Source organism: Zosterops lateralis (assembly GCF_965231275.1).
Source record: "Zosterops lateralis genome assembly, chromosome: 31".
Taxonomy (NCBI): domain Eukaryota; kingdom Metazoa; phylum Chordata; class Aves; order Passeriformes; family Zosteropidae; genus Zosterops; species Zosterops lateralis.
In genome coordinates, this window is record NC_139791.1 from 5,963,615 (window position 1) to 5,972,922 (window position 9,308).

The 9,308-nt window shown below is 44.7% G+C and overlaps 1 long non-coding RNA gene across 1 annotated transcript; it reads left to right on the plus strand.

Moving 5' to 3' along the window:
* The first annotated feature begins 1,422 nt into the window (after positions 1-1,422).
* Positions 1,423-3,928, plus strand: LOC310920635. The gene is made up of 2 exons (XR_014592025.1): positions 1,423-1,546; positions 1,726-3,928. It is a non-coding gene; the product is annotated as an uncharacterized lncRNA (long non-coding RNA).
* Positions 3,929-9,308: the final 5,380 nt, after the last annotated feature.

Genomic DNA, 9,308 nt, shown 5'->3' on the forward strand with positions numbered 1-9,308 from the left:
TAAAAAATTCCCAAAAATTAAAAAAAAAAAAAAAAAAAAAAAAAAAAAAAAAAAAAAAAAAAAAATTCTCGGAAAAATTGTCAAAAAATCCGCAAAAAAATTCCCCAAAAAATTCATGAAAAGTTCCCCCAAAAAGTCCAGGAAAAAAATCCCCCAAAATTCACGAAAAATTCTCGAAAAATTCACGAAAAAAATCCTGAAAAATTCACGAAAAATGGGGGGAAAATGGGCAAAAAAATGGAGAAAAAATGGGGGAAAAATGGAGAAAAAATGGGGGAAAAAATGGAGAAAAAGTGGGGGAAAAATGGGGGAAAAAATATGGAAAAAATCGGAAAAATTAAAAAAAAAAATAGTGGAAAAGTCACGAAAAAAATAACGAAAAATTCACTAAAAATGGGGGGAAAATGGGGGAAATAATGGGGGGAAAAAGGAAAAAAAATTGGGGTTTTTTTTGGGGGGGGAATTGGGGAAATTCAGGGAAAAATGGGGGAAATGATGGGGGAATAATGGGGGGAAAATTGGGAAAAAATGGGGAAATAATGGAGGAAAAAATGGAGAAAAAATGGAGAAAAAATGGAGAAAAAATAGGGAAATAATGGGGAAATAATGGGGGAAATAATGGGGGGAAAATGGAGAAAAAATGGGGAAAAAATGGGGAAATAATGGAGAAAAAATGGCAAAAAAATGGAGAAATAATGGGAAATAATGGGGGAAATAATGGGGGAAAAAGGAAAAAAAAATTCACCAAAAAATCACGAAAATTTCACGAAAAAAATCCTGAAAAATTCACGAAAAATGGAGAAAAAATAGGGAAAAAATGGGGAAATAATGGGGGAAATAATGGGGGAATAATGGGGAAATAATGGGGGAATAATGGGGAAATAATGGGGGAAAATGGGGGAAAATGGGGGAAAAAAGGAAAAAAATTTGGGGCTTTTTTGGGGGGGGAATTGGGGAAAATTCAGGGAAAAATCTGGAGAAACAATCGGAAAAAATTTAAAAAAAATAGTGGAAAATTCACGAAAAAATCCGGGAAAAATTGTCAAAATATCACGAAAATTTCCCCAAAAATTCTCAAAAAAAAAAAAAAAAAAAAAAAATCCTCGAAAATTCAAAAAAAAAAAAAAAAAAAAAAAAAAAACACCACGAAAATTTCCCAAAAAATCCCAAAAAAATCCAGAAAAAAACGTCAAAAATTCCCCCAAAAATTCCGAAAAATTCCTGGAAAAATCGTCAAAAAGTCCCCAAAAAATCACGAAAAATTCCCCAAAAAATCGTCGGAAAGTTCCCAAAAAAGCCCCCAAAATTCCAGAAAAAAATCGCCAAAAAATCACCAAAAATTCACCAAAAAATCCAGAAAAAAAATCATCAAAAATTCCCGAAAAATTCCTGGAAAAATCCAAAAAAATTCACCAAAAAATCCTGAAAAAATTCCGGAAAATTCCTGAAAAAATTTGTCCCAAAATTTCCGAAAAGTTCCCGAAAAATTCCTGAAAATTCAAAAAAAAATTTCTCCAAAAATTCGGTGAAATTTCCTGGAAAAATCGTCAAAAATTCCCCCCAAAAATCCAGAAAAAATCGTCAAAAATTCCCCAAAAATTCCCGAAAAAATCCTGGAAAATCCTGGAAAATTCCCCCAAAAATTCACGAAAAATCCTGGAAAAAAATCTCCCAAATTTAAAAAAAAAAATCACGAAAAATTCCTGGAAAAATCCAGAAAAAAAGCGTCAAAAATTCCCAAAAAATTCCCCAAAAATTCCAAAAAAAATCGTCAAAAAGTCCCCAAAAAAATCACGAAAATTCCCCAAAAAAATCCCGAAAAAGTTCCTGGAAAAAATCGTCAAAAATTCCCCAAAAATTTCGGGAAAAAAACCACAAAAATTTCCTGGAAAAACCCTCAAAAATTCCTAAAAAAAATTCCCCAAAAAATCCTGGAAAAATCCGCAAAATTTCCCAAAAAATTTAAAAAAAAATCCCGAAAAATTCCTGAAAAGTTCCTGAAAAAATTCCCCCCAAAATTACAAAAAAAAAATCCCGAAAATTAAAAAAAAAAAAAAAAAATCCCCCAAAAATTCGCGAAAATTTCCCGGAAAAAAATAAAAAAAAAAATCCTGAAAAAAAACCCAAAAAAATCCTTTAAAAAAACCCAAAACCACAAAAATAAAACCCAAAAACCTTTAAAAAAACACTTTAAAAATCCCCAAAAAAAACCCCAAAAATATTTTTAAAAATCCCTAAAAAATCCTTTTAAAAATCCAAAAAAAATCCTTTTAAAAAAACCCAAAACCACAAAAAATTCCCCCAAAAAACCTTTAAAAAAACACTTTAAAAATCCCAAAAAATCCCCCAAAAATATTTTTAAAAATCCCTAAAAAATCCTTTAAAAAATCCCAAAAAATCCTTTTAAAAAAAACCCCAAAACCACAAAAAAAAACACCAAAAAAACCTTTAAAAAAACACTTTCAAAGTCCCCAAAAAATTTTAAAAATATTTTAAAACCTTTTAAAAAAAAACACCAAAAAATCCTTTTAAACAAACCCCCAAAATAAAAAAAAAAATAAACCAAAAAAAAATCCTTTAAAAATCCCCAAAAAAACCCAAAAAATTTTTTAAAAATATTTAAAAACCTTTTTAAAAAAACCCCAAAATCCTTTAAAAAAACCCAAAAAAACCCTTTAAAACATCACTTTAAAAATCCCCCAAAAAAACCCTAAAAAATCCCAAAAAATCCTTTTAAAAAAACCCCAAAACCACAAAAAAAACACCGAAAAAACCTTTAAAAAAAACACTTTAAAAATACCAAAAAAAACCCCAAAAATTTTTTAAAAATATTTAAAATTCTTTTAAAAACCCCAAAAATCCTTTAAAAAAAACCCAAAAAAACCTTTAAAAATCCCCCAAAAAATCCCAAAAAATTCCAAAATAAACCCAAAAAAATCCCCAAAAATCCTTTTAAAAAAACCCCAAAACCACAAAAAATTCCCCCAAAAAACTTTTTAAAAAACACTTTAAAAATCCCAAAAAAATCCCCCAAAAATATTTTTAAAAATCCCTAAAAAATCCTTTAAAAAATCAAAAAAAAATCCTTTTAAAAAAACCCAAAACCACAAAAAATTCCCCCAAAAAACCTTTAAAAAAACACTTTAAAAATCCCAAAAAAAAAACCAAAAATATTTTTAAAAATCCCTAAAAAATCCTTTAAAAAATCCCAAAAAATCCTTTAAAAAAAAACCCCAAAACCACAAAAAAAAACACCAAAAAAACCTTTAAAAAAACACTTTCAAAATCCCCAAAAAATTTTAAAAATATTTTAAAACCTTTTAAAAAAAAACACCAAAAAATCCTTTTAAACAAACCCCCAAAATAAAAAAAAAAATAAACCAAAAAAAAATCCTTTAAAAATCCCCAAAAAAACCCAAAAAATTTTTTAAAAATATTTAAAAACCTTTTTAAAAAAACCCCAAAATCCTTTAAAAAAACCCAAAAAAACCCTTTAAAACATCACTTTAAAAATCCCCCAAAAAAACCCTAAAAAATCCCCAAAAAATCCTTTTAAAAAACCCCAAAACCACAAAAAATCCCCCAAAAAAACCTTTAAAAAAACACTTTAAAAATACCAAAAAAAAAACCCAAAATTTTTTAAAAATATTTAAAATTCTTTTAAAAAAAACCCCAAAAATCCTTTAAAAAATCACCCAAAAACCCCCTTTAAAAACCACTTTAAAAATCCCCCAAAAAAAACAAAAAAAAAACCCCAAAAAAATCCCCAAAAAATCCTTTTTAAAAAAACCGAAAACACAAAAAAAAACCCAAAAAAACCTTTAAAAAAATACTTTAAAAATACCAAAAAAACCCAAAAAATCCAAATTTGGAGCTCAGGGCGGAGCCCGAGCCCCGAAAATAAAAACACTGAAAAAATCCTTTAAAAGCCCCAAAAAATCCCAAAAAAAACCCCAAAAAAACCACCAAAATCTCCCCAAAAAAATCCCAATAAAAATCCCAAAATCCGCCCAAAAATCCCCCAAAAAATCCCCAAAAAATCCCAAAAAAAATCCAAAAAAATTCAAAAAAATCCAAAAAAAATCCAAAAAAATCCAAAAAAATCCCCAAAATTCCCTTTTCCCCTCCGCTGTCCCGGGCTCCTCCCTGACCCCAGAAAAATCCCAAAATTTGCCCAAAATCCCCCAAAATAACCCCCAAAAAACCCCAAAAATCCGCCCAAAAATCCCTAAAAATCCCCCCAAAAAATCCAAAAAAAATCCAAAAAAAATCCCAAAAAATCCCTTTTCCCCTCCGCTGTCCCGGGCTCCTCCCTGACCCCAAAAAAAATCCCAAAATTTGCCCAAAATCCCCCAAATTTCCCCCAAAATTCGGATTTTCCCCCCCCTGAGCCCCCCCGGGCTCGGCGGCGGCGCTCGCTGGAGTGGGCGGGGCTTGGCGAGGCCACGCCCATGTGGGCGGGGCTATGACCATATATGGGTAATGTGGGCGGGGCAAAGAGGCCACGCCCCCTCCCAGTACAAAGGCGGCGATTGTTGGGCCCAGACTGGGACAGAGGGGCCTTTGTTATACTGGGGGAACTGGGATAAACTGGGATAAACTGGGCCTTTGTTATACTGGGATAAACTGGGATAAACTGGGGCTTTGTTATACTGGGATAAACTGGGATAAACTGGGGCTTTGTTATACTGGGATGGACTGGGATAAACTGGGATAAACTGGGGCTTTGTTATACTGGGAGGGACTGGGATAAACTGGGATAAACTGGGCCTTTGTTATACTGGGATAAACTGGGATAAACTGGGCCTTTGTTATACTGGGATGGACTGGGATAAACTGGGATAAACTGGGATAAACTGGGGCTTTGTTATACTGGGATGGACTGGGATAAACTGGGACAGAGGGAGTTTGTTGTACTGGGAGGGACTGGGATAAACTGGGAGGGACTGGGAGTCGCTGGGAGGGTCTGGGTTACACTTTAAGGACCGCGGGGAAGCCGCCGCGGGGCACGACGGGAGTTGTAGTCCCGGAAGTAACGGCAATCTATGGGGCGCGGGGCACGATGGGAGTTGTAGTCCGGGAAGTGGCGGCTCAGCGCCCCCTGGCGGTCACTGCGGGCTCTGACCACACATTGAGGGAACTGGGGGGAACTGGGAGGGACTGGGATAAACTGGGAAGCACAGAGATCACATTGGGATGAACTGGTTTGCACTGGGACAAACTGGGATCAACTGGGAGGGACTGGGAGGAAACTGGGGGACACTGGTCTGTACTGGGATGAACTGGGGGCGCCCCCTGCCGGTTTCCCTCGGCATTGACGGGGGCGGGGCCACCCTGAAGGGACCCTGGGGACACCCTGGGGACACCCTGGGGACACCTCAGGACCCCCCTGGGGACACTCTGGGGACCCTCCATTGTGCACAGACTGAGGCCACGCCCCCTTTGCTGTGCATCTCTTTATTCCCAACCAATCAGAGCCTGCGGAGCCCCTCAGGGGGGCGTGGCCTCCTCCCCGCGCCCCTCCCCTTCCTCCTCGGGGGGCGTGGCCAGAGGCAGAGTGGGCGTGGCCTGGCCGGGGGTGGGCGTGGCCTGCAGGGCCAGGGCGGCGTCTCTCCAGCGCTGCAGCCAATGGGAGAAGGGGGTGCGGCCGGGGGGCGTGGCCAAGGCAAACTGAGCCGGCTGCTCCCACCTGGGGAGGGGCGGGGTTAGAGAAAAGGGGGCGGGGCTCGGGCGGGACAAGCCACGCCCCCATCTCCCATCCCCGTCTCACCATTGGCCGAGCAGCCCCCGGAGGTGGGGCCAGGCCGCGATTCGCTGCCGGCAGCCGGCGCTGACCAATCGCAGGCGGGGCAGGAGCTCGGCCACGCCCTCGGGGAGGGCGGGGAGGGGCGGGGCGGGCTGTGGCCACGCCCCCCGCGCGGGCCCCGCCCTCCGGCGCAGGGACAGCGCCCCCTGGCGGAGCTGCTGCCGCAGGGAGGCCGCCCAGGGGAGCAGCGCCCCCTGCTGGAGGAGGGAAATGGGGGCGGGTTGGCCACGCCCACAATTGGCAGCCCCTCCCCCACCCATCAGGCCACACCCCTAAAGCCCCTCCCCCACCCTGTTGACCTCCAAGCCCCTCCCCCTCTGAGCCTTGTCCCAACAACCTTGGCCCCTCCCCCACCTTCAAGCCCCTCCCCTTAAAACCCCTCCCCCACAATTTAAGCCCCTCCCCCTTCCCATCCCATTTAAGCCCCTCCCATTTAAGCCCCTCCCCCTTTTACCCTCCCTTTAAGCCCCACCCCCACAAGCCCCTCACCTTTGACCCACATCCCCTCTTCAAGCCCCTCCCCCTCAGTTCAAGCCCCGCCCCATTTAAGCCCCACCCCATTCTTTAAGCCCCACCCCCTTAGTTCAAACCCCACTCCCACAAGCCCCGCCCACTCTTTTTAAGCCCCTCCCCTTTTAGCCTCCCTTTAAGCCCCACCCCCACAAGCTCCTCACCCTCATTTTAAGCCCCTCCCCTGTTCAAACCCCACCCCAATTTAAGCCCCGCCCATTCAAACCCTGCCCCAACTTAAGCCCCGCCCCCTCTGTTCGGGCACCACTCACAAGCCCCGCCCCCTCTGTTCAGTCACCACTCATAAGCCCCGCCCCTCTTTTTAAGCCCCGCCCCCTCTGTTCAGTCACCACTCATAAGCCCCGCCCCTCTGTTTAAGCCCCGCCCCTCCATTCATCCTCCACTCTCACAAGCCCCGCCCCTTTAGTTTAAGCCCCGCCCAATTTAAGCCTCGCCCATTTAAACCCCACCCCATTTAAGCCCCGCCCCCTCGGTTCAAACCCCACTCCCACAAGCCCCTCCCACTCTTTTTAAGCCCCTCCCCTTTTAGCCGCCCTTTCAGCCCCACTCCCACAAGCTCCTTTCCCTTATTTTAAGCCCCTCCCCTGTTCAAACCCCGCCCCAACTTAAGCCCCGCCCCCTCAGTTTGGGCACCATTCATAAGCCCCGCCCCTCTGTTTAAGCCCCGCCCCCTCAGTTTGGGCACCACTCACAAGCCCCGCCCCCTCTGTTCAGGCACCATTCATAAGCCCCGCCCCTCTGTTTAAGCCCCGCCCCTCCATTCATCCTCCACTCTCACAAGCCCCGCCCCCTGTGTTTAGGCCCCGCCCCCACCTGTTTTCCCGCCATGTCCATCAGCGCCCGCAGCGGGGGCGGGGCCGGGGGGTGGGGGAGGGGCGCCCCCAGTGCTCCCAGTGCTCCCAGTACCAGCCCCCGGCGCCGCTGCCCCTCCCCCGACAGACGGGGCGGGGCTGAGCCCGGCCCCGCCCGCGCCACGCCCACAACCTGCGGCCAATCACAGAGCGGGGTTAGAAAGGGGAATGGGGGGGACTGGGGGATACTGGGATAAACTGGGAGGGGATTGGGAGGGACTGGGATGAACTGGGTTATACTGGTTTATACTGGGAGTTACTGGGAGGGAACTGGTTTATACTGGGAGTTACTGGGAGGGCGCTGCAGTTCCCAAAGTGGCCACCAGGGGGAGCCGGGGAGACACTGGGAGTTCATTGAGGGGACTGGGAGGGACTGGGACAAACTGGGAGGGACTGGGAGGGACTGGGATGGACTGGGTTATACTGGGAGGGGACTGGGTTATACTGGGACGGACTGGGAGAAACTGGGAGGGACTGGGAGGGACTTGGACAGACTGGGAGGGACTGGGAGGGGATTGAGAGGGACTGGGTTGGGACTGGGTTATACTGGGAGAGAATTTGGATGGACTGGATTATACTGGGAGGGGACTGGGTTATACTGGGAGAGAACTGGGTTATATTGAGAGGGACTGGGACAAACTGGGATGGACTGGGACAAACTGGGAGGGACTGGGACAAACTGGGATAAACTGGGAGGGACTGGGAGGGAACTGGGTTATACTGGGAGTTACTGGGAGGGCGCTGCAGTTCCCAAAGTGGCCACCAGGGGGAGCCGGGGGAGAGACTGGGATGGAACTGCGATAAACTGGAGGGGACTGGTTTATACTGGGAGGAACTGGGAGGGAACTGGAGGGAATTGGGGGGGACTGGGGGGGACTGGGAGGGGACTGGGAGTTACTGGGAGGGAACTGGCCCACACTGGTTTATACTGGTCCATACCGCTGCAGTACCCACCGTGTCCTGCAGGCGGCGCAGCCCCGCACGGCGCCCCCTGGTGGCGGCGCTCAGGAAGCGCAGCCGCTGCTGCCGCCGGAGCTTTGGGGGGAAAAACACCAAAATCGGCCAAAATTCACCCAAAATCAGCCCAAATTCACCCACAATTCCTCGAATCCCCAAATCTTCACCCCCAAAGCCCGAATTGACACCTCAGGTCGCCACAAAATTCCCCCAAATCCCCGAAAATTCCCCCCAAATCCTCCCAGTAAATCCCAAATTCCCATCTCAGGATCCCCTAAAAATCGCCAAAAATTCCTTAAAATTCCCCGAAATCCTCCAAATTCCCCAAAATTCCCAAAATCCCCCCTAAATCCCAATTTCCCACCTCGAGACCCCCCAAAATTCACAAAAAATCTCCAAAATCCCCCAAAATTCCCCCAAATTTTCCCCCAAAATCCCTGAAATTCCCCAAAATTCCCAACTCTTCATTCCCAAATCCCAAAATTCAAAAAAAAAATCCCCATTTTCCCTCAAAATCCCCCCCCCAAAATCCCCGAATCTCAAATTCCCACCTCTGGATCCCCAAAAAACTCCCCAAAATCCCCAAAAATGGCCCAAAAATTTTCCAAAAAATCCCCCAAATTCCAAAAAAAATCCTCTAAAATCCCTCAAAATTCCCCAAAACTCCCCAAACTCCCCAAAAAATCCTCCAAAATCCTCCAATTCCCTCCAAAATCCCCCAAAATTCACCAAAAACCCCCAAAATCCCCCCCAAAAAATCCTGAATTCCCCAAAAATCCCTGAAAATCCCCCAACCCCCCCAAGATCCCAAAATTCCCCCAAAAAATCCCCCGAAAATTCCCCAAAAATTCCCCAAAATCCCCCAAAAATTCCCCAAAAATTCCCCAAAATTCCACCAAAATTCCCCAAAAATTCCCCAAAATTCCACCAAAATTCCCAAAAAATCCCCCCCAAAAATCCCCAAAATTCCCAAAATATCCCAAAAAATCCCTGAAAATCCCCCCCCAAAATCCCCAAAATTCCCCCCAAAAATCTCCAAAATTCCCCCAAAAAATCCCTGAAAATCCCCCAAATTCCTGGAAAATTCCCCAAAATTCCCCCAAATTTCTCCAAACTCCCCAAAAAATCCCCCAATTCCCCCAAAATCCCCGAAAAATCCCTGA